Here is a 26,306-nt window from a genome sequence, read left to right as displayed (position 1 = left end):
GATCCCAAAGCCTTACAAGCCTGAATATAGAATATACATGGAACGTAGAAGCTGAAGACAGACAAATTCAAATTGGAAATAACACATATATTTTTAATAATGAGGGCAATTAACCAGTGAAACAACTAACCAAGGGAAGTGGTAGTCTCCATCTCTCTCAGTCTTCAGATCAAGATTGGTTGCCTTTCTGGGAGATATGCTTTAGCCAAACACAAATTATTGGGCTCAGTATAGTGGTTGAAATTTAAGGGTCTGTGTTATACAGGGAGTTAGTCTAGTATCTAATGGCCTGTTCTGGCCTTAAACTCTATGAACCTATGAATGTCTAAAAAAAAAAAAAAAACCCTTGCAACCTGTCAGTGGTTTCTACTGTGCTGGTAAGTACTACAGATCTCACAGAACCATGAGAGAGCTTAAGTCCCAATACATTAGGTCAGAGAACCATGTCACCTGAAGATAATAGCAAGTCCTCTCGTTAGCGCCAGGGCCAGCTCCAGCTCCAGGCACCAGCAAAGGAAGCAGGTGCTTGGGGCGGCCAATACAAAGGGGCGGCATGTCCGGATCTTCGGTGGCAATTCAGCGGCGGGTCCCTTAATCCCTCTCGGAGGGATGAACCCGGTGCCGAATTGCCGCCAAAGAATGAAGCGGCGCGGTAGAGCTGCCGCCGAAGTGCTGCCGATCGCGGCTTTATCTTTTTTTTTTTCTTCGCCGCTTGAGGCGGCAAGAAAGCTGGAGCTGGCCCTGTTTAGCGCTGAAAGAAATTGATAAAAAGAGCATAGATTAACATTTCTAATGGCCAGCTATCGCTTATGCACTAAGACTGGTCACAGCTCATACTCTTTGCACTGTATAATCCAGACATCATTTTGCTAGAAGTAACAACCTAGCTTTTGATGTGCTATCTCTGTAAGATACTTATATGGCTTCCATTTCCATAGCATCTGAGCACCTTGATGTATTTATTCTCACAACACCCCTGTGAGGCAGGGAAATGCTCTTATCCCCATTTTACAGCTGGGAACTGAGGCAGACAGAGGTTAAGTGAGTTGCCCCAGGTTACACAGGCAGTTATGTGGCAGAGCAGGGACTTGAACCTGGATCTCCCTACACCCTAAATGAGTATCCTACTCACTGAATCATCCTTCCTCTCTCATCAAAATTAAATTGGAAAATATCTAACACCATGGCAGGCTTCTCTACTATTTGAACATCACAAATAATGTACCATATTGCAGGACAAAAGGCAGTCGATCAGAGCCAGATTCCACTCTCTTTGCCTATGTCAAGTAGCACCCCATCTATACATCTGTGCACTTGTATAGCCTTCATCACTGTAATATCAGAACAGCTCACAATCTTTAATGGACGTATTCTCACAACACCCCCGTGAGGTAGGGCTATGCTATTATTCCCCCAGAGAACAGAGGAACAGAGAGGCTAAATAACTGGCTCAAAGTCTCATATGAAGTCTGTGTCAGAGCTGGCAATTGACCCCCAGTCCCAATTGTCAGGCCATTGCCTTAACCACTAGACCATCCTCCCTATCTTAAGTAGAAATCAAGGGTAGCAGAATCTGGCCCTCTGTGATTCCAATTACAATGTCCCTTATCCCCCAGCAACTGTTCCCAGTTGAAATGGACAAGTCGTCTGAGGACATAATACCCAGGGGGATCATTACCAATTATCACCATTATTTTACAAGGCCTGTTCTTGCTTTTTGTAGAATCGTTCTCTCCAGTGTCAAGCTCTACTTGGGAATATGTGAACCTGAGGAAATCTAAACCTACTCAGATGAAGCCCTTTTTAAATGGCAGGCACAAAGGTGGAGCTAGTGAGAAGTCGGAAGAAAAGTGAGAGGATACTGTGGAAACAAGAGTGACCGCGAAGTGAGGTAGGGGCCTCCTGGGGGTGTCCCTGGCTATAATTCTGCCGTGATCAGAGTGATTTCCCTGCCCCTGGTAGAGTTCACCACCCTCTCTGGATGCTGCTACATCATCCCTGTGAAAGATGATTATCTTTGGAGTTCATAAAGGGTCCAATCCGATGAGGCACTCAGCTCCCACAGCACCTCACAGGATCAAGCCCAAGAACACCATCAGGAGTGCAAATTCTTTTGCCTTAGCAATGGACCAGATTGCACCAACACAGCTAGTGTTTTCAAACAATTGCCCAGAGAGGATCCTCCTGGAATTCCCTTCAAAGTCCTCACCCCACCTCCCTACCTCACACTGTACTAGTTGAACTCTGTGCTAGATCAGTGCCCTTAACATATACCATCAAAATGCACAGTGCCATATAAAGGAACCTCAGGTATAAACATGCCTACTGTAAGTGCACTTAATATGAGTTTGTTCCACAAGTAGTGTTGCCTCATTCCTATGTTACACTTATGAGAACATTTGGGTTCAGAAGTAAAACAAATGATCCAGAGCAGATAACCGATATTTTCTGCAAAAATGGAACTGGTGGTAGGTCTGGGTGGCCAAATCCTCAGACTTGCAAAGTAAAACAGCCATAATTCCCACCTAGAGGAATCCTGCAATGATGCAGAGCTGTCATAGCCCCTTTTTTAGCCACTGAAGTCAAAGCAGGGGCATCACTACCTCTATCTTTAGGTACTTATGTGAACCCTATTACAGTAGTATCTGAGCACCTCAATCATTAACGTGTTTATCCTCATAAGATCCCTGTGAGGTAGGACTATGCTCTTATGCCCATTTGACAGATGAGTACGGAGGCACAGACAGACGAGTAACTTGCACAAGGTCATAAAGTCTCTGGCACAGCAGGGAACTAAATCTGAATCTTCCAACACCAGACTAGCACCGTAATCATGGGAAAATCCTTCCTCTCTCTATCCTAGCAATCCTCAGATGCAGAATAGTTCCTTGCAGCCATGAGCACCCAGGATAAATTATGCCAAGGATTTTCCAAAACCCTGGTCCAACCCCAGGGGTAGGACATGACTCCACCTTTTTCTCTGACTCTCCTATCAAGACTTTTGCTGAGTACAGTTCACTAGGAGCAGAGAAACTAACTCTTAATGTACATTCCTGATGGAGAGTCTAAAATCGGATAAAATGCATGAAATAATGGTAGGTGCCTGTATTTTTCCTTGATATTTGGGGCCAAATTCTTAGCTGGTGAAAATTCACACCAGTTGAGAGTCTGTCCCAAGCATTTTATTTTAATATTGTCTTGAATATCATAAGATGATTTGGGCTCCTTGATTGATCTATATTGTTTAAGATGATGAAATGTGCAGAACAGGTGTAATTAATGGGCCGATTTGTTATATGAATATTCTTCCCGTAAATAGTGGGATGACATTTTCCTCTTAATGCTTGAGTGACTTCATTAGAGTAGATAAGATGACTTGGCTTTTGTCTTTGCATTAATTTATTGTACTAGTTTGAAAAAATTGAATCAATTCCCAACTCAGTTCCCAAATACTCTCTGCATGCACATGCACCCATACTGTGAAGGGTTTATAACAGGCTAAAGAAAAACATTTTGTGGGAGGCCCTTGTTAAATACAAGCAGCACCTCACTGCAAAGTGCTTAAAAGAAGCATATCAAACATAAAACTTTCCCACAGCGTGAGGATACAGACAGCAAAGTTCTGGCTAAATATTCTGGGCCTATATAGCTGATCACTATTGTTTGCATAAGACATAAGAAACTCCACCAGTTGTTGAATTTATGGCCAACAACTCCAATTAACTGTGTGTATGAATTTTGGATTATTACAAAACCCTGTGCTGCTAATTCAATAAATCTTCATTAAAGTTGCAGGTAGCAGCAACCACCGGTAGAATAATTACTAATTGACCCTCTTTTCAAATCCTCATAATCCTGCACTGGAGAGATATACATAATTAGGCTCATTAAAAGTGAACATTGATTGAAAGGCCCATTGGGATCCATAAAAGGCCTGCGCAGAACAGAAGATTCACTGCGTTCCTACTCTCTAGAACATCTGCCAGGTGTTTGCTGTTGCAACTGTGGCCCTCAGAAGGGATCACTATACTGGATATAGCAGCTCCAGGTATTACAGGTGAGGGGGAATTGTCAGAGAAAGTGGAACAGCCAGCAGAAAGCTATGGATAAAGCAGCGATACTGTTGGGTCTAGTTTTTCCTCAGTGACAACTAAGTGAGGGGTAACTATGTTCCATTTCTATGTATTCATTCTACTTTATGGCTAAGGTTGCAAATGAAAATGAGTCTGGGGGTCTCCTGAGAGACACTGTTTGTCCAGCTCACAAAAACCACCTCTGCAAAATCCCCAGTCTCTGCTCAAGGAAGGTCAAGGACTGAAAAAGCCAGGTGCAGCTGGTCAAAAATGAGATGAACTGGCAGAGCGTTGTGGGGAAGTTTACGCAGTAATGGCAGACATTCAGCTGTATGGAGTATATTGGGCGCTTATTTTGTAAATGAACATTACGCTGGACGTGAGATAAATGGCCAGAGAATTAATGGCCTGTGGGACTGTGATTCACCCTTATGGACTTCGGGCCTTTTTCTCCCTGTGTCACATTTTGTGTAGTCAGTAGCACCTGTGCAAAGCTCGAGAAAGCCAGTTGTGCATTACACAGGGGTCAATGACCCTCGAGCACTCTCCCGTCAACTCCGGTACTCCACCTCAGCAAGAGGCGCAAGCGTCGTCGACGGGAGAGCGTCAGCAGTCGACTCACTGCAGTGAAGACACCGCAGTGAGTAGATCTAAGTACGTCGATTTCAGCTACGTTATTCACATAACTGAAGTTGCGTAACTTAGATCGATCCCCCCGCCACAGTGTAGACCAGCCTCAGACTTTTCAATTATCCTCTGTTGTGAATGAGGTTCAGATGCCTTTCTGGAAACTATGTTTTAATCAAACACAGAAACTGGGTAAAATTCTATGGTCTGTGTTACACAAGAGTTCAGACTGGCTGATGTAATGATCCTGTCTGGCCTTAAAATCAATGAATCCATAAAACTATGAATGTTTCCTATCCCCAGAAAGCAAATAATTTGAATTGGTTTAGTTCACAATTTGATTGTCTTTTAGCTAGTGCCTTGACCTAATCTGAGTTGCCAGGAACACAGAGACATTTTTCTGTATAAGTAAGCTCATGCAACTTTTCACTGTATAGTTTCCCTTCCTTCCGGATCAGTAATCATGTTAGTATCTTTGCAATTGTCTTGCATGGATCATGTATCCTTAGCTTATCCTTCTTCAATCCAAAACTACATGCAGAACTGTATTAGTTTTGTCTAATGCCTGTTTTTACTTATCTTGAAGCAAAACCTCTCAGATGAGAGAATGAACTACAATGATCTTCCCATGCTGCATGCCGCAAACCAATCTGTGCCTGGTTATCGTTTCACCTGGCTGCACTAGGTAAAAATAAAGGTCCCCATTCAGGTTTATATCCTTTCTGTTCCAGTTTATAAAATGATAATTTCCAAATCGGTACAACAAAGCTCTAGAAGCTCCCTTCAAGTTTCATTGCAGTTTGAATTCCCCGAGGAAAGCCAAGTGTCAAGAAGAGTTAGTGTGTGGAGCTATTGAACTGTCTGCGGAACAGCATTAGAGGACCAAGTTTGTCAAAATCAAGCTAACAAGTAAGTATCTCTGAAGGCACTTCTGATGCTCAGCTTGGGCAACAGTAAAGCTCAGCATTAACAGCATGTTACAAGGAGAATGTTCTCTCGCATTGACTAGCCTCGGTTTGCATGGTGTTGAACGTACCGCTGGTTGGCAGCATTATGAAACGTCCATGAAATCATAGGCAGCCTGTCACAGATCTAAAGGCTGCATATGTACTCCTGGTCAAGGGCTAGGCTAGGTTGGGAATTTTTCAACGAAACCATTTTTGGTTGGAAAATGCTGACTTGTGGAAACAGACTTTTCTGAGGGAAAGAGTCTGTTTCAGCAAAACGTTCTCAGGTCAAGGATGTAATTTCAGGTCAAAACTAGAGAGAGTGAATGGTCAGGGCACTCACCTCGAATGTGAGAGAACTACATTCCAGTTCCTGCTCTATCTAATTTGGAACAGAGACTTTTACCCACATTTCCCATGTCAGTGTCCTAACCACTGGGCTATTGGCGGTTCTGAGGTATGTGGGCTCTTGCACTCTGTTTTTTGCAAAAAACATTCAAAGGTCTCACGGTAGTCCCAAAGTGGAACCAGAAATGTAACCCACACACTTAGAAAGAGAGATAAAATGAATCTGCTCTACAGCCTTAGCTAACAGCCCATTGGCTTTTAGCTCATATACTCAGCTCCAGAGGTCCCCGGTTCAATCCTTCCCACTGTCGACTGGGGTCTGTTGGTGTTACAAGTGGGGGCTTGTCCAGGATTTCAACTGGGAAGTCTCTGAAGCTCAGGATGCACTTCCTCGGACAGGGTAAGTATGTAACCCACACACTTCCTGGGTGTGGTATTCTGTCCTATCTAGTGGCACCAAGACCACTTAGAGAGAGAGAGATTAATGAGTTTGCTCTACAGCCTTAGCTAACAGCCAGTTGGCTCTTACATCATGCAGTAGAGGCTCATGCACTAAGTTCCAGAGGCCCCAGGTTCGATCCCATCTGCTGACGACAGGGGGTCTGTAGGCATTACAGAAACATTTCCAAAATCTAAAGAAGTGTCAGAGGGGAAAACCATTTCCCGCTTTGCACATGAGTGAGGGGCTTCATGTATCTAGTAACACAGACCCCAGCCATCCCCCATCTAGACTGCTATTTGCATTGGTCGTGCCACACTTTGATCTAAGAGCTCGCTGTGCCAGCATTATACCTGCTGGGAGTTTTCCCAATGCTGAAGAAATCCCCAGAAAGGCAGATATGGCCAGTATCCTCTTCCACGTCTCTGTAAAAGGATAAGAACATAAGAACAGCCATCCTGGGTCAGACTAAAGATCCATCTAGCCCAGTATCCTGTCTTCCAACAGTGACCAATGTCAGGTGCTTCAAAGGGAATGAACAGAACAGGTAATCATCAAGTGATCCATCCCCTGTCACCCATTCCCTGCTTCTGGCAAAAAAAAAAAAAAAGGCTAGGGACACCATCCCTGGCAATTCTGGCTAATAGCCATTCATGGATCTATCCGCCATTAACTTATCTAGTTCTTTTTTTAAGCCTGTTACAGTCTTGGCCTTCACAACATCCCCTAGCTAGGAGTTCCACAGGATGACTGTGTTGTGTGAAAAAATACTTCCTTTTGTTTGTTTTAAACCTGCTGCCTATTAATTTCATTTGGTGACCCATAGTTTTTGTGTTATGAGAAGGAGTAAATAACACTTCCTTATTTACTTTCTCCACACCAGTCATGATTTTATAGACCTCTATCATATCCCCCCTTAGTCATCTCTTTTCCAAACTGAAAAGTCTCAGTCCTATTAATCTCTCCTCATATGAAAGCTGTTCCATACCCCTAATCATTTTTGTTGCCCTTTTTGGTACCTTTTCTAATTACAATATACCTTTTTTGAGATGTGGCGACCACATCTGCATGCAGTATGCAAGATGTGGGCGTACCAGGGATTTATATAGAGGCAACATGATATTTTTTGTCTTATTATCTATCCCTTTCCTAATGATTGACTGCCACTGCGCATTGAGTGGATCAGATTATTGGACCAGGATCTGGCTTTTGGGTTTTTAGGCAATTTCCTATGTTTGACATTTGTGCCTCAGTTTTCATTGCATATCTATAATGATACATGGTTTAAACCACTATCCTGCTTATTGTCAGGGCCCGTACTGGGACAGACTGACCTAATGGTCAAAGCCCAGATTAGAGTCAGGGTTGGGAGTCACACCCAGGGTCACAGCTGGGGTCAGAGGTAGAACCCATGCCAAGGGTTAAGCCACAGTCGGTGCCAGAAGTCATACCACGAATCAAAGCTGGAGTCAATAACCGGGGTCAGGATGAGGGAGAAGGAACAAGGAGTGGTAAGGAGGCAGGAACTTGGTCTTAGGGATGTAGTCAGCAGCGCAACTAGCTGCTCACACAAGGGTGTGGCAGGAACAAGAGGCTTTATGCTAGGAGGTGACCAATCAACAGTTGGCTGCTAGTCACCTGAACCTGCTAAGTCAGTGAGTGTAACCCCTGTTTGCAGGGTATCAGCTATCCTGGCCCCACAGTGTGGTGGTGCAAAGAGTAAGCCTCCTACTCAACAATCCCCCAGGCCTAGCCTTGAGTCCTGTAGTGCCTGATGCTCATGTACCACCCCACCTTTCTACCAGATGGGCTCCAGATTGCTCTTCGGGAATTCTGTATTGATGGGTTTGGTGTAATTCACACAGCATGCAAAAGCATTTAATGGGAATTTTGAAATAAAAGGCATGAAAATCAAACATAAATCAGGGACAGGTGCTTTCTTCGCATAGCCATTTTCATTTAGGCATGATTTATTTGTGTGTAGGTTTACAGACATAAGTATAGTGACAGCCACCATGTTATATGTGCAGTATCACTAGTCGCGTTGTGCTGATCGCCTGCTGTTTCATAGTTATTAAGTGAGAAAACTACAGGCTAATTGCCAGCAGAGCTGCAACATGCTGACAAAGTCAGCCGCTGCCACTGTACCAATGGCATGCAAAGAAACTGAAATATAGTTACTCCTTGTGTGCAGAAGGTTGATTATATGGTTTGTTTCCTAATTAAACTTCTAAACGTTTGTTTACAGAGTAAAACAAAATGGAGGGATCTTTAATTGCAGTTGCCTGATGTGCAATAAAAGGGTTGATGAGAGAATTTCTGGGTCACAGAGATATTTTAAATGCCAAGCCCCCCAAATAGCCAATCACAACTCACATAAAGAATAGATGAAGTGAACATATCCTGAGCCTTGTCGTGTTTTTATGGATACGGAGGTCAAATGTAAAACACCGTATCAAACAAGCAATAAACTCAACTTCTATCTGAGCCTCTGGAAAGGACTATGAAGAATCCATGATCATCAGCATGAGACATCCAAGCACGAGCGTTGCAGGTGGCATCAGGCTATCTATGCCACAGGAAATTATGAAATGTCAGAAATTCCAAGTTTCAACCAGCTCTAATCCTGGAAGTTAGGAAAGAAAGGAATTCTGAACCTATGACTTTGGGAAATGAAAGTTCCTATTGAAATAGTTACAATTTCTCTTTCAAAAGTGGCCACAATAAATTCACCAACTAAAAAAAAACAACCCCCCCTAACCTTTCACTGTTATGTTTGTTTGTAATTCTCCTATTCTTGTTTCTCCTCTCATTCCTTCTGGACTCTTTCTCTCCCTGCTACACACTCATGCAACCAGATAAGAACATAGGAAGTGCCATACTGGATCAAATCCAATGTCCATCTTGTCCATCGTCATGTCTCTGACATGGGCAGTACCAGGTGCTTAAGAGAGAACTGTAAGAACACTACAATAGGAGGGTCTAGAATAATTTTCCTGCGCACTTTACGTTGCATCCTGAGTAATAGTTCAAGATTGGTTAAAGCAAAAGGACCATAGGCACTATCCTTTCAAATTGGTCTCTTCCAAGCCCACATATATTTTGACGACTTGAAGGTTCCCTGATAGAACTGGGTCCGAGGAATTATTTATATTACCAGCTTCTTGAGGCAGAGACTGTGTCTTCCTTGGTATCTGTACAGGGCCAAGCCCATTGATAGATCCCAACAAATAATAGCATTGTACATTCCATCTGAACACCCCTTTTTCCTCACAGCACAGTAACATCACTGAAAACCCTGATAATTCAGCACAGGATGATGCTTCAGGCTATGGGGTTTTTTAAATATTATTTTAATTTAATATCTATTCATTCTTATGTCTCTGGTGCTAGAGGGATGCGTGGGTGCTTTACAGGCACGTAAAAGACCGGACCTTTCCCCTACCATCAGAACATGCAAGAGATCTAGTTCCTGAATATCTGATCCCTTTCAATGTTTATTCATAATTGAAGGAGAGTAATTATCACCTCCTAAAAGGGTGGGGGAGGAAGAGAGAGAGAGAAAACTTGTGCCTGAAGAAAAAGGATTTGTGCTGATATGAAATAAGAAAAAACACAAAAGAAAGAAAAAACTATAAGCATTTGGGGCCAGAATCTCATCTCACGTACCCTAGCGTAAATCAGGAATAAGTCCAGAGCAGTCGATAGAATTACACCAGTGTGAGATCAGAATCAGACCCCTCACATATATATTTGTGTGCAGGACTAGAGTCATCAGTAGGTTCTAGCAGCTTTTATGCTGCATTGGTGCAACACAGCCATAGGCCCAGTGTAACTGGCTAGTGAAGCGGGATTTACAGCTGCTTTGCACCAGTGAAGTGCAGTAAAGCAGTTGGAACATACTGGTGAATCCATAATGCGTCAAACAGAGGCCATGAGTCTGTTCTCACTTCCACCAGTGTAATTTGGGAGTCATACCTCTCAACAACCTGCAAAGGCCCAAATAGGGCATTGGGTGACAAAGACTCAGAAAGGGGAGCACCAGAAAAATCATTCATACAGGAAAATTAAAATTCTGGGGAATCTGTTCCTTTAGTGTATCTTTCTATAAGCTGTACCCTGATTATGTATTAATTATATTGATTACTGAAGAATACCCAGTTATCATTTTGAGGGCTGACAGGTTCTTGTCCCAAGATCACGCTCAGTATTATTAAAATTACTATGTAGTTGGGAACCTCGATGTGCACGGTTGCAACACTCACACTATAGGAACTCTTCTGTATTTACATAGGCTTGGTCTACACTAAACCCCCAAATCGAACTAAGGTACGCAACTTCAGCTACGTGAATAACGTAGCTGAAGTCGACATACCTTAGTTCGAACTTACCCCCGTCCAGACCCGGCAGGCAGGCTCCCCCGTCGACTCCGCGTACTCCTCGCGGCGAGCAGGATTACCGGAGTCGACGGGGAGCACTTCTGAGTTCGATTTATCGCGTCCAGACTAGACGCGATAAATCGAACCCAGAAGTTCGATTGCCTGCCGCCGAACCAGCGCGGTAAGTATAGACAAGCCCATACAGTTTATCAATACATTTAAGAAAATCACAAACACCCTAATTCAGTGAGGTGAATAGAGAGACTACAGAATATAAATCTGGACATCATCCCTTGCAGAACAACCTGAAAAGTTAGCCATTATCTTCTTCATCACCATCACTTTTCTCCTCATCACCAGTGGCCATCATTCTGGCACCTTCCAAGGGCTACATCTCTCTCTCCTACTGCCCACAGGCTGGGATGCAACTATTATAATCTGCTAATGCCACTATATTTAATGCATATTTAGTAGGGGTTTTCCCCCTTTCCTTATTTGTATTTCCTCATCCTACTAAAGTTGAGGTCCTTCTTCTAAAGGTTAGTGTATTAATACGTGTAACTACCATTTCAGCTCATTATCATATCCATCACCCCTTGCTTAAGTGGTTATTACTTCCATGTTCCTTACGGTAGCACATTCTAACTCCTACCATTGAACAACGCTTCTTAGTTCCCAAAATCTAAAGGTAGCCGTTAATCTATGCCAATGCTGCTACAAAGACCATTTTCCTAGCCCGTCTCGTTGCATCCCTCCACTGGTTCCCCCTTCTCTATCATATCAAACATAAGATACTTATCTTCACTTTGAAGGCCCTTCACGACCTACCCCCCCACACCCTACCTATCATCTCTCACTCAATATCAAAAAGGTCGACTCCCATTTCTGAACAGCCAATGCTAGCTTCCATTACCCATTCATTACATTTTCAGACAAGCACTTTCTCCCTTCATGCTTGGCAGGAGCGCCCCATAATCATCTCCAAAGCTACCATATTGTCCCTCTTCAGATCTCTTCTTTGCTGTGAGACCTGCAAAAAAACTTGACAACTGTTAAGTTGCCAGTGTGCTGAGACCACTGCCCACTATACTGATCAATATTGTTTCCTTGTACTCCCCCATCAGTCTGTCTGAATCCATCCGTTGTATGGTCTTATATTTAGACTGCAAGCTCTTTGAGGCTGGGACTATCCCTTTGTTCTGTATTTGTACAGTACCGTGCACATGACTGGAGCTTCTAGGCATTATGATAACAATAACAGCAATAAATAACAATACCACACTGACATTACTGTACAAAGGACAATCTGGTCTTTTGTGTGCTTTTGCCTTATACGATACAGATTTCACGGGGGAGACCAGCGTTTCTCAAACTGGGGGTCCTGAGCCAAAAGAGAGTTGCGGGGGGTCGCCCTTACTTCTGCGCTGCCTTCAGAGCTGGGTGGCTGGAGAGTGGTGGCTGCTGGCTGGAACCCCAGCTCTCATTCAGCAGCCACCACTCTCCGGCTGCCCAGCTCTGCAGGCAGCAGCGCAGAAGTAAGGGTGGCATGGTATAATATTGTCACCCTTACTTCTGCTCTGATACTGGTGGGGCACTGCCTTCAGAGCTGGGCACCCAGCCCACAGCTGCCACGCTCCAGCCACCCAGCTCTGAAGGCAGTGCATAAGTAACCTGGCAACCCCACTGCAACTCTCTCTTGGGTCAGGGCCCCCAATTTGAGAAATGCTGGTCTCCCCCGTGAAATCTGTATAGTATAGGGTAAAAGCACACAAAAGACCAGATTTCATGGGGAGAGACCAGAATTCACAGTCCCTGCTGCATTTTTCATGGCCGTGAATTCGGTAGGGCCCTATTTATAGGGAATAAACATATTTTAATTCCAAACTCAATGGTGAAAAGAATCAGCAACTGAAAACAAATGGGCAAAATAATTAAATAAATTACACTCCGTCCAAGGTAGTGGGCGGTTGGACATTATTACCTTATAATGTACCTGCCCCACTTGCGAAGTACATAAGATGGAGCGTAGCCTGCATATTTTTTTCATGGGGATGGAAAACGCATTGATTAGAGGAAACCAGACACACCTGACATTATCAAGTTTATTTAAATAATGAAAACTGATACAGTGAACGAGTTTCCCAGAAAGCAAGGCAAGCTCTATGGATGGTTCAGTAATCCCAAAACCCTGGCTTGGGTTGATCGTGCTATTCGAGTGATGAGCCTCTGATGTTATAAATGTAAGCAATAGTCTGTTGTATTTTAAATTGTCATCCATTGCCAGCCCATTGTTTTATTTCATTCCCACACTCAACAGACATATTTATTCACAAATTGCTGGCAGCTCTGTGGGAATCATGAGAGAGCATATTCTGTAGCCGGTTTATTCTGTGTATGCTCTAGACAGCCAGCCTTAGTCAGAGATATCAAGAGTGGGTCACTATTGATCTATAACTCCTGCACACGTTTTAGAATTCATTCTGAAATGTTGAATACCATTTGGTCATTGAACCCTACTATAAGCTGGAAGAGATCCTGGGTAACGTCCTTATGTTTTCCCCCTGAACTCATCTCCAGCCTGAGAGATCTTGGCAGTCTTGATCAGTCTATCTGGATTAATCCAGATAATGCCTGGTTAAAATGTGCATTGGTTAACACGCATTTGGGGACTAGATGTTGGTTGTCACCGGCCAATGTAATAGAAGCAAAATATGCACAACACAGAAGCAATAATTGGGTACCAAGAAATATCCTGAAGGGAGATATTCTAATCTACTGATTAGAGACATTTTTCTTCCCTATTCTCCTGCCACATTAACTCCCACTGACTTCATAAAATAATGAAACTGTCAACAAATGGACCATTAAAAACACAGGGCCAAATCCACAGTTGATATAAATTGACATAGCTCCATAGAATCTGGCCCACAATCCAATAGCTCTGTATAACAGTGATGTGTAACTCTAGTGACATATTGTGGTTCTTTGGGGCATCACATTTGGCTCTGTAGGAGCTGATGGGTTTGGATGAAGGACAGATCACTCACCTGATTTCAGGAGCTCTATTCACAGAGGGACTCCTCGTGCTTCTTGGGATGTTTGAGAAGGCAGTGTGGGTAACACTGAACAAATGGACCGAGGACACCAACAAGATACATCATGGCAGCCGGGAAGGGGAGGGAGTGAGATAGAGAGAATCCACCTCTCCATCCCATCATCCAGGAAAGGTTAGGGAGAAAATGGAGAAAGGAGAAACACCCTTTCAAACTCCCTTCTGATGCCATAGGACAGGGGATATGTCTTGGAAAGTCACAAAATAGTCCTAAGAATGCTGTGACATTGCAAAGTTATGTTTATATGTGACAATGTGTCACTAGAGGAAAATGCTGAGCTAAGATGACACAGCATCAGCCAGTAACCACCATCACTAGTGTTGGGAGAACGCCCTCCAATGAGACCTCCACGGGAATACCTCATAGCCTGTTGCAGAACGGGGACCCCAGTTGACAAGCAGGGACAAAGATTTAACTCGAAATCTCTCTCTCTCCCTCTGCTGCATGCTGAGTTTGGAACATGAGCTGAAAGCATTTTGAGATGAAGACTTTAGCATTCAGGGAATTTCTGAACTGAGTTATTACTTCGGGTGCCTGGAGCAAAAGCACCTCTTGGAATGTTTGACAGGACATAATAGCTGACTTGATGATGGAAACAAAAGAAGTCCTCTCCATGGCAGATTTAGTCTCTTGAATTTACCGATAATGCACTCTCCCCCCATAAATCAGAAATCCTCTTTACCCACTTGGCAACCTATTCTTAACTAGAGCTAAATACAAGACACTGCTGGAAAATGTGAAAGCTTTGGCACACATAGAAGAAAACCTATAGTACATTTTGGTAAATAAAGAGAAAACCTGGAAAGGGGTGAAACAGATTCTTTTATATTCAAAAAAACTCTTTGAGATAACAGTGAAAAATATAAAGATGGCTTCAATGGATTTATGCAAATGCATATCAGAGTTCAGAATCTGGCATCTTCACCATCGTCGTCATTACTACTACTACATTAGGTGTCTCCATCAAGGCTGAGGACTGTTTAGACAAAGACGAACACCTCTGCCCCAGAGAACTTACCGTCTAGATGTCAGACAGAGTGTGACCTGGGGACAAAGGGGACAGGAGTAGGTTAGGAGAACAAGTTCCAAAGAACACAGAGTTGAGCAGCAAAACAGTATGCCGAGCTCTCTGCTTGCCTAACTATTGGGGGTTCCCTGTGCCTGTTTCACCAGCAATGAGTTTTACCCACAGATCCTTCCATCTTAAGAGAGAACTATAAAATCACTCCTTTTGCAAGTACTCTTTTAAAAACACCATTCTACTTTTCCTCTTGCCCCAAGTGCTTTGACCGATCTGACCTTTCTTGAAGAAATGATGACCAATCTAAGCTTACAAAATTTCTGTGGAATGAACTGTATTGTTGGTAGTAACCATCAGTCTCACATGGAGCAGAATCGCTGCATATTTTACTGAATTTCAACAAGCTGCTTTTTATTTATTTTTTTAAGTTGTATTTTAGGTGTATTCGATTCAGATGGCTGCGGATCCATTGCTAGTCTGATTTTTGCCAATTAATGGAAATTAACATGATTTGATTTTCCAGCTTTCCAACTTGCTAATCACTTTACAAAGAACAAAACCTGGCTTAAGCAACAACTGGTAAAATCTGTTTGTTCAGGTGATTTTCTAACAAAGGTGGGGATCATTTCTTCCCTCTAGGCCTCAGTCTACTCTCACCTACAACCAATGTAAATCAGGAGGTATGCCACTGAAGCCAAGGGTGGTTTTGGTTTTGTCCATACAAGAAATAAATGATGGATCTAACAACAACAACAACAAATCCAAAACAAATAACATTTCATGACTATTTTGGTGAAAATCTTGTTTTGGTTTATATTTGTTGAAATTTCACAGTTCAAAATTTGTCAGCCAGCTTTATGATATATCACTTGGGCCAGGTTGTGTGTGAAATCTATGGTTTGGCTGAAACTGTGTGAAAAATGTTTTGGTGAAAGCTTGATGTTTGGGCTGAGATTTACTTTGTGGTTTAGGTTTCTCTAAATGAAACTCATAGAGTCCCATTCTCCAGTACATTTGGGACAGCTTTGAACTATTCCATCAGCTCAAAGTTGCCTAAAAACTAGTTTAGTCAGCCACTCCAGGAATCCTCCAGCATGTGGGAATCCTTGGTTGGTAGACTAGCAGTGTAGCGGTTCTTATGGCTCTATGCTGCCAGCATAGAGTCTGGGTCGGGGTGCAGAGGGGTGGGGACAATGGGATGTGACCAGGGCTTTCTTATGCCCAGTGATCCCTGGCTGCTGAAACGGCCCCTTGGGTCCATAGACAATCACATAAATTAAAGCAACCCTCCTGGCTGCTCTAATTGATGCTGGGGTCTCAACTCTCCCCTGACAACCGAGCTGCGCCATAGTTCATGATCTGGCTAGAAATCCACCTTAATCAAAACTGAATAAAACATTGACACAAGAGACAAGTTTCACACATTCCTCTCCCCCCCCCTTTCCCCTCCCCCTCATGCACTATATAGTTTATATAGTTCATATAGTACAGTTATTCTCCCAGTCGGGCATGGAACCATGCCAGGGCTGAGCCCTGCTAGTTGAAGGATGATGGAATGTCAGAATAAATGAAAGTGCTCTTTCCCCCTCCACCGCTTTGGCAGCTGAATTCGAACACTGCTGGCACTGTACAGAAGAAGGCAAGACGTGTGATAACCAGAGGGGCTACAGAAGAGCGGTGTATACATCAGACACTAGCTATAGACCAGGAGCGCAGAGCCAGAATGCAAAATGTCAGCTTCAGTCTCTCCCCACTGCGCAGTTGTTTTGTTTCTGTGAAGAGCTGGTGTGCATGACAGATTAGGAGAGTTGTAAAGCAGGCGGGTCAGTACTGTGGTGAGGGTCATTGCTATTTCTATTACTGCGAGATGCTATAATTATAGCTTTGGAAATGTTGGATGCTGCCAAATTCAATTCAGGAATGAATAACTAAATCTTCCTGTGGCACAGGGGCTATTGAACTAGAGAATGAAGATATTTTTATCAGCTGAAGACTGAACCCTGGGAGGAAGGAAAAAGCAACTTTAAGGTTTTAGTAGTCTGGCCATTTTGAATCTATATAATTAGACACCTGAAAAAGTCAAGCGAGCCCTGTGTTTATTGCATTGGCTCTGCCTTTTTAGTTTTCTGGCACTGCAGTTTTCCACTTGATCTTCAGACAATTGACAGGACTGTTAAACATCCTTCACCAGTATAAACAGAGGAGAAAGCGCCGCAGCTCATTTGCGTGCAGTGCCTCTGACGGGTGTTGCTGTGCAGGAGGGCTCAGGCAAGTACATGACTTTATATATGCTCAGATCCACCTCGCTGTTACCGCCTCTGCGCTTTGCTATCCCTGACCGCAAAGGTGTCCACCTGCCATCTCTGTGTGCTTGAGGATTTATGGCAACGTGGTCCTCAGTTTTAAGCTTAGATCAGGCATAATAGTCTCTCCCCAGATATCATTGAGCTACACAGTATGTAAAACTTTCATTTGCCTTGTGCTCACATGAGGAGTGGTAGATATAACCAATCCTCCGAAGCGAGGGCTGGGTGTATTTGCAAGAGGTGAGGACAAGTAGTCAGGAGACGTGGGTGCCGTTCCCTGCTCAACTACTGATTTGCTGTGTGGCCTTGGGAAGTCACTTAAACAGCCTAGTGCCTCTGTCTTTCTTCTGTAAAATGGAAGGAACAGCTTGTATCCAGCGTGGTAAAGCACACAAGAGCTTTAGATAAAAGCGGCCAGAGAAGTGGAAATTATTAATTGTTATTAATAATTATTCATTGTTATTGTTAACGCTACTGGTAATCTTCTCATGAGTCATCATCCGCCAGCATTCTTGTGCCTCCTGTTACCTCATCATACCTGCCAGCACCCACAGTCCCCTGGTCATTCTTTACAGGAATCTCTCTAATTGCTTCAGGCATTCCATAGCCACCCTTGGACACATGGCTTCACTTGCTTACCTGCCTTGGCAGCCTCTCCTCCTGCCTATCCTATTTAGAAGTTCATGGTGGATATTCTACCTAATCGTTCCTTTTTTCCCAAGCCCTCTGCAGCTCCCAATGTTTAAATACTTGCAGCTGTGTTATTCTTAGGCAGGCTGCAGCACCACTGCCCAATGCCCACAGGAGAAGCCTAGCGCCTTCAGAATCATTTCACTCGAAGTCATTACAGTGTAATCAGCATCTGTCCTTTTAGAAAGTCCATTTTCCGATGGCCGGAGAGCTGGGTGGTTTGCCCTACCTAGCTGCAAACCCAGCTATGAAAGACACAAGGCTGAAAGTTAGGGCATTATGTGGCAATGAAACCAGACAAGGATTTTGCCAGCTGTGCCTGTCCTGTACTTCATTTTTCTATCACAAACCAAGGATCTGAACCACAAATTAGGATGGTTTGGTTTTAAAATCCTACAGAGCAGAAATAGATTAAAATCAAACACTGCTGTATCTCCATCTATAACAATGGAATTGCAACAAGGATGCATTTTGGCCCATTCGCTGAACCACGGTTACTCAACTGAGATTCATCCCTGTCACTAAAGCTCAGCTACTTTAGGCAAGATTCGCAGTTGATATAAACTGGCCCTGGTCCCTTTAATTTTATTCAAGAATGGCTTTATTTACAACAGATCACTTTCATCCCAGGTGTAACTCCTGACTCCTAGGAAGTCAATAAATATTATCCCAGGGAGGAATTTGGCCCATTTTCTCTTTCTTTATACCAAATGGTTTATTCGAAGTGCTAGCACAGGCCTATACACAAATGTGGCACTAAAATCGTACTTTCACTTCCCAGTGGCAAATAAGCAAATTATATTGCTTTATTTCCAATCTATTCTACAAATTATTAAACATATTGACTGCAGTTTCAGGCTTTTAGACTAAGAAGAAAAAGAATCTGTTTTTATTACCTTATTACCCTTTTATTTAATCAAGTAATAAAACTACTCAACTGTATGGTGAAATCTAGATTACAATTTGCCTTTACTTCCTGAAATCACACAGATAAATGCTCCAGTAGTTAACTACGTTGGATTTGCAGTAAGTGTTTTGGTCTGCTATCAGATTCTGTTAGGTGGCACATAGATTCCTGCCTTGCAGCTGGCATCATTTCAGGAGGCATCTTGAAAGATTTCGGGCTCTTCCAGTTATGGCTTTGCTTTTCTCTCACAGCAATTAAAGTCCCTTCCTTTAATTTCAATGGAAACTGTAGTGTTTTAGACCTTGCCCATGCAGCTGAATGCTCATCTCTGGATCTTATTTCCAGCCCTCATAAGGCCTGGGTTTGATGACCTAGTCTGATTACAGGATCTTTGACAGCTTTAAAGGAATTTGCACAAAGGAAGGAGACAGCTGCTGTTCTGATGAAGGATTTTTCTGAGCAGGCCTCCCAAGCTAGACGTGCCACTATGAGATGCTGCCTACACTTTTCATCATGAGCAACAGGTATGTCTAAACAGATTTTGTGTTCTTGCCTGCATAGGTCATTGCAATGAACATCTTGTTCTTAAAGCTGCTTAACTTGGATCTGTAAAATGCGGTAGCTTCTTAGTTTATTATTCAGTATTATTCAGTCTTCTATTAACACCAAAGGCCACCTCCTCAGTTGGTGTCAATCAGAATAGCTCCTTTAGTTTATAGATTCTCCAGGGAAGGAACTGTCTTTATCTGTGTTTATACGGCAGCCAGTGCTATAGGGTCTCAATCTCTATCAGGGTTTATGGACACTAACATATTATTGTTTTCCTTGTAAAAAACTGTTTCGAGGGTTTATTAATCTGTCTGAAATAATGTGTAAAATCCATCCTTTAAATCGCAATTTGCAAAGGGTTGATGTTAGCAATAGGGTTAATAATATTTCAGACCCCCAGTGTCACACTTTGTACAGAAAAAAAGTCTGAGCAGTTTAGCAACGTGTGTTGTTGGAAAGTTGCCTGTCATGATCACGGTGCCATTTCCAAATACAATAACTATCCTCCGTTTGCCTGTAATCAGAGTGCCCCACTGTCCAATTGCTATTCTTACTCAAATGTTAATATTTTGGAATAAAGGGAGTTGTGAGGGCTCATAAATACAGGAATATTATTTTTAAATGCATCTCAGACGATTTACTTGGTATATTTTTGGCGTAACTAAAGCAAAGATTTCAATGGTGGGGGGTTTGTTTACATGTGGGTTTTTCTCTAGTTTGTCTTCTAATAGATAGCTACTTATTACCAAAACACTCGGGCAGTAGGATATACTCCTAGGGCCATAAGTTTAGCTATGGAGATCTTGTGCTGGGTGCAGCTGAGAGGTGGAAGGGAACTTGGTCCTCAGAAACCTTTCCACTCCACTGGTCTTGGGGCCACCAGAGGTCAACATGAGCTCTTGTAACTAAGAGCAACCAAAGGGCTGCTTTATAGTATCCCAGTTGGAGTAGTTCCTTTTGCTGGCTGAGGATTGGCCAAAATGCCATGCACTCTTGCTCCACCCCTTTCTGGTCTTGCCCTGCCCTCTCCTGCTCCTGCCACAATGCCTTCCTACCCCAACTCCTGGCAAACAGAAGCATGTGGAATAAAGCCAGATGTGCCCTTTATACTGGGAGAACCCTCATCCCAGCCTTTTTCGGTCTCATTTAAGGTCCCTTTGCACCACTCCATGGCACAAAGGAATGATATCAGAGCCAACGAGTTGGCCCCTAGTGCTCTCTTGAGAGCATGGGCATGGCCAACAGGGTGTGGTCATCCTTTTTGTGGCTGTACATATGATCCAGTCAGAAATAAGTGTTGGAAGGAATGAATGCTGCTCCTTTTTGATGCAACAGTAAGGAGCACTGGGGCCCCACAGTCCTTTGAGCATCTTGCCTTTCACTGGCCTGGCAATTGATAAGTTCTCCATTCAACCACTGAGGCTGCCCCATACTAGTCACTGCCTTCCCACTGTCTGAAGAGCTGGTACAGTATTGGATCTGGGAATCCTGTTTCTCCTACTCACTAGTTTCACTGCCCCACCAGCCTGCTGAGAGCTTTTCGCCCACCCTAGCTAATGGAGACATCCAGCAGTCAAGAGAGACTTGCCCACCTCAAGAACCAAAAGTGGGGTCAGTTCCCATTTGACCACCTAGCCCACAGCCAGCACGGACCTACACCCCACATAACCCCACAGCCAGACAACTTGTGTGCCCTTACCACTGCCAACAGAGTCTGCAGACAAGTCACCTGCCACCACTACTGCTGCTGTGAGAAACAGCTGTCAAGTTAGGGAGTCACCTAGAAGAGCATCAGTGATGCTGGGGAGGGGAAAATAGGATGAGTGAAGAGGTACTGGGCTTGAAGGTGGGGGTACATGTCCATCTAGAGGGGCAGCTGGATTTGGGAGGGAAAGAGTATGGAATTCATAGATTTAAAGGAGGAAATAGGAGAGTGTGGAACTGATGGATATTTTGAGTGTTGAGGGGAAGAGGTATCTCATCCAGGGAATGTTATGTGTATTGCTGAGATAGAAAGCTTTTGAGATAGCCCATTCTTAAAATGCTAGTAGTTGATCAGTGATAATAACCAAGTGAGAGGAAAGGAGCAAGGACAACTACTTTTGGGAGGTTCCATAGTATAGCAAATGAAACTGCAGAGACACCCTTTAGCCACTTGGCACAAGAGTGCACCCCGAGCAGGGTTTCAGCATTGCAATCAGTCAGTTTCCATCATATTGCAGAAGATTTTAAAGAAAAGATAATGAGGGATCATGCCCCTTGTCTGGAAAGTAACTTTCCACCTCACTTTTGGAACTGATCATATTTTGTCCATGAAAATATGTTGCATGAAGCTTCAGGAGTTCACTTGAATGTAGAGAGCCAAATTCTGCTCTCACACCTTCACAAATTTCCACTGGCTTCAGGAGAATTGCCTGGGTGTAACTAAGAACAGCATTTGGTCCAACCCATGTGTGCAAATTGGTTTATTGCCAAATGAAGCAGATCAAATCAGTTACATCGACTAACATAGCAGGGGCCTGATCCTGCCAGTGTTACACACACAACTCCCTGCCTGTGGAGCCCTCGCAGAATTGGACCCTCAGTGCACACCGTTAATTTGATCTCTTGAAAGCATAGCCCAAAAGGGTTTCTTGGTAGAAATTTATCTCAGTCAAACATAAGGTAACTCTCCTGGAAATCAGTCACGCAGGTTCCCACAGGAACCGCTCTTTGCTTTGGAACAGCAGGTGTCCGTCAGGAAAGCTAACACGACTTCTTATCACTGAAAAGCGATGTCTTATTTCCCAGCATTGACATTAGCCATATGGTAGATGATAAAGTAGCACAAGAAAAATACATGTTTTCACTTTCCAGTGCTAGTGACTGTCTAGGTGGGAACAGAACAACACAGATGTTAGAGAGGCCCAGATTCACAGTTCTGGCAAAGCTGTGCTTGGCACAGGAGCAGGAAAAAGTGTAGGGTGACCAGATGTCCCGATTTTATAGGGACAGTCCTGATTTTTGGGTCTTTTTCTTATATAGGCTCCTATTACCCCCCATCCCCATCCCGATTTTTCACATTTGCTGTCTGGTCACCCTAAAAAAAGTGGTTTACCCCACCTCTACAGCTCCCTTATTTTGGAAGCTCTGTTAGGTTTCTTTGACCCTTAGCGTAAGTTAGAGCGGCACAAACAGTACTCCAGTTTTTCCCTGGCCGCCCCCTGCTCCAAGGGGTTATTTCAACAGCTGTGAGTAGGTGGAACACAGTAGTGTTCCAGCCTCACCTCATTTCTCTCAGAAATGCCCCCTGCATGATGGGGTGTAACTGAGGGTGATAGACTGCAACGAGGCCACCTACACATTTCCCTTGCCAAGGAATTCCGAGGTAGCCAGAGTGCTGCCACAGGGTCAGCGAACATCTGAGATTTTGTCCAAAAAAACCCTCTAGCCATATTAGCTCATCCTCTCCATCACACACCCAACGCAGTGCATTGCTGGTGTTTAGTCTAGTCTAGTTTTAAAGGCCATTAGCAGCGTGGCTTCCACCATTCCCTAGAGGAGACTGCTCAAGAGTTTTATACATCTCACTGCCAGAAAGTGTTCCTGAATGTGGCTCCTAAAATTTCCCTTTCTTAATTTATTCTTGTTGGGTAAAATGAAAAGTGAATGGGACTCATGCTCCTAAACCACATGGGCGATTTTGAAAATGTTACCCATTACTCCTAGTTATACCCCTCTGTGACACTCTGGTCATCCCTCTCCATTGTGGGGGGTAAGATTCTCATCTCAGTTACCACAGTGTAAATACAGAAAAACTCTTAACTTTAATGGAATCACAGGATTGTAAATCAGCCCTGAGTGAGGGCAGAACTTGACTCATGGTCTGTACAGCATTCAGATGCCTGTAGATTGTTAACATGCACCTCACTCTTATGCAGGTTATATGTATTTCACTCATTCCATCTTTCTCAGACATCAATCCCTCCATTGCCCTAATCATTGTCTTATTCTTCTCTAATCTCTCTTCCACAAGGTGCTCAAACCTGAATGCCACGTTTCAGCATCAGTGCCATATAGAGAGTTATAGCATCAACTCAGCCCATGCTGTGATGTCTTTGACTATACAGCTGAAAATGCCATTGGCCTTTTTTATTTCCATATTTCTCATGTCCAATTGCTTGCCCTCTATCATCTGTAGAATCAGTTTGGGCATTAATGGTTTCCACGTTTCTCAGATCCATTTAGGGCCTGATCCAAGGTCCTTGGAAGTCAATAGGAGTCCTTTGATTTCCACAGGATTTAGCTCAAGACCTTAATCCCTTTGTTTCAGATTATTTCCTGCAAAGATATTAATGTGCATTTTAATTAAACTGAATTTCTGTGAGGAAATTAATTTTATAAAACAAAGACTAAAAAGCAATTGCCACTCAACTTGAACTCCCTTAAAATAATACACTCCATCCATTCTAATGTGTATTTAAAGGAGTGTCATATTTAAGGCAGTAATTGTCCTACTCTACTTGGTGCTGGGGAGACCTCAGCTGGAGCGTTGTGTCCAGTTGCGGGTGCCACACTTTAGGAAAGATGTGGACAAATTGGGGCGAGTCCAGAGGAGAGCAACAAAACCTCACCTGTGTGGAAAGGTTAAAAAACTGGGCATGCTTAGTCTTGAGAAAGAAGACTAAGGGCAGGGACCTGATAATAGTCTTCAAGTATGGTAAGGGCTGTTTATAAAGAGGACAGTGTACAGTGAAGGTAGGGCAAGAAATAATGGGCTTAATCTGCAGCAAGGGAGATTTTAGGTGAGATATTAGGGGGAAAATAAGGGTAGTTAAACTCTGGAATAGGTTTCCAAGGGAGGTTGTGGAATCCCCATCATTGGAGGTTTTTAAGAACAGATTAGACAGTTACCTGTCAGGGATGGTCTAGGTTTACTTGGTCCTGCCTCACCGCAGAGGGTTGGATTTGGTGACCTCTCAAGTCCCTTCCAGCCCTACATTTCTATGACAAGTATATTTGCTATTTCCAAGGTTTTTCTTTTCATGCTCTTTGTCTCCTCTTATTTTATCTCAAGTCAGCCATCTACCTGCTGGCAGCGAGATCATTCTGTTTAGTAAGATTGCTTATAGTACTACTGCAGTTAACAACAATCCAGGATTCTTTAAAGAGAGATTACTTTAACACTAAAATAACCCCTAATGTATGCCAACTGAGAGATGAAAGGTCACTCTGAATGCCCTCTCCAGCCAGGTTTAAGCTCTGTTCAGCTGCAACATTCAGATCAGGAGGACTGACCGATGTGGAAGCAATGAGCAGAGAGCAGATATTAGCATTTGATTACTTGGTAACTCTTTTTTAATCAATACATACTTTACATTTTAGATCCCAGTGGCAGGATAAACTGAATGGAGGGGAAAACATCAAGTGAAATAAATCTAAAGGTTTATGGGACATTTTAATCTCAAAATGCACTGGGGGGGTCACAAATGAGAGCTTGATTGTGATTCCAAGAGTTTAATTATCAAATAGATGTGCCAAACATTTTGTGGCTAAGAAAGTTTGTTTCAGTGGCACAGACATTCTAATATATATGTACTAGACATCATCCTGAATACACAGTTTTACTATCTACCCAGAAAGAAGCATGAGTGAGAAGGGGTAGTGGTAAGAAATGGAGTCAGATCAAACCCCTTTATATGTCAATTGAGTTACACCATGGATGAATTTGGCCCAGTCTCTTCTAAAAAAATTAAATTATTTTCTGCCAGATCCTAAAGGGGCATGTCAGGGCTTGACTGTGCTCCAGGCCTGCAGTACCACCTAATGGTGGTAATCCAAGGTGTGATGCCTAATGGCAAGAGTCCAAGGGTCAATTTCTCTGGCCATTACAGCTCAAGGTAGTACTGCCTATGGTGAGAATCCAGAGGCCACTCCACCTAACGGCTATGGTTCAGGAGTAGCATCGTCTACTTGTGAGAATGGGGGTGAGCAGGGGAACCTGAACCTACCCTACTCCACCAGGTTCCAACCCAGGGCCCTTAGAAACAGTAGCCATCATCCTGGACTCAGGCTCTCTCCCTGGGTCACTGCCTACCCTTGCTCCAGTGCCTCTGGCATCATCATGGAACAGACATGGGATCCTCGTGTATTCCCCTCTGATCTGTCCCCGGCAACTCTCCCGCTGGCCCTGGCCCTGATGACTCTCAGGGTTGGCCAGCTCCCAGAGGCTTTGCTATGAGGTTCGATCCTGGTGGCATGGAGCCTTGGCGGCTTCCTGGCAGGAGGCTGCTGCACCCAACCGCTCTCCTCTGCAGTCAGCCCACACTGATCTGAGTCAAACCCTTTTAAATGCTCCCTTCACGGGGACCATACTCAGCAAAGGTGAGGGGTGTGGCCCCTTGGGCCCAGAACAGCTGTTTAACCCTTGCCTCCCCAGTATAGAGTTGGTAATACCCTGTTACAGGGCAAATTCTCCATTCTGATCTGCAGTGTAGGTGGCCTACCCACAATGCATGATCCTGTTGCATATTCTTTCCAGAGAACGTGATTTTTGCAGGACTTCCCTTCTGATAGAAATTACAAGTAAGAGCTAGGCTGTATTCCATTGTGTGGTTGTCCTGCTGTGTGGATATCTTTCAGCAGTGAATTTGTTTCTCCAGAGGCAAAAAAGGGATAGTACACCTTTCAGTGTTAATTAAGTGCTCTGGGGCAATTAATATTTTTCTGATGTATTACGTGAAGGTGGAAAATCACACTTGACCATCACGAAAACTCATCTCGCTGCCTACAGCTGCATGGCTAAATTATTAATGGCGTGTACACAGAACCACTAACGGTGGAATACTGAATGAAGGATCGGTTGACACTCAGGAAGTTGGAGGAGATATGGAAGACTCCCTTCTAATTAATCACCTTTCTGTTTTGT

The 26,306-nt window shown here is 43.5% G+C and overlaps 1 long non-coding RNA gene across 1 annotated transcript in view; it reads left to right on the top strand.

Annotated features, from left to right (window-relative positions):
• The first annotated feature begins 19,237 nt into the window (after positions 1–19,237).
• LOC117876762 overlaps positions 19,238–26,306 on the top strand; it is a 28,745-nt gene continuing 21,676 nt past the window's right edge. The window contains exon 1 of the long non-coding RNA XR_004645540.1: positions 19,238–19,374. This is a non-coding gene — a long non-coding RNA (uncharacterized LOC117876762). The remainder of the gene's footprint in view (positions 19,375–26,306) is intronic.

Source organism: Trachemys scripta, chromosome 4 (assembly GCF_013100865.1).
Source record: "Trachemys scripta elegans isolate TJP31775 chromosome 4, CAS_Tse_1.0, whole genome shotgun sequence".
In the NCBI taxonomy this organism is placed as follows: Eukaryota; Metazoa; Chordata; order Testudines; family Emydidae; genus Trachemys; species Trachemys scripta.
This window is presented reverse-complemented; position numbering and strand designations above follow the sequence as displayed.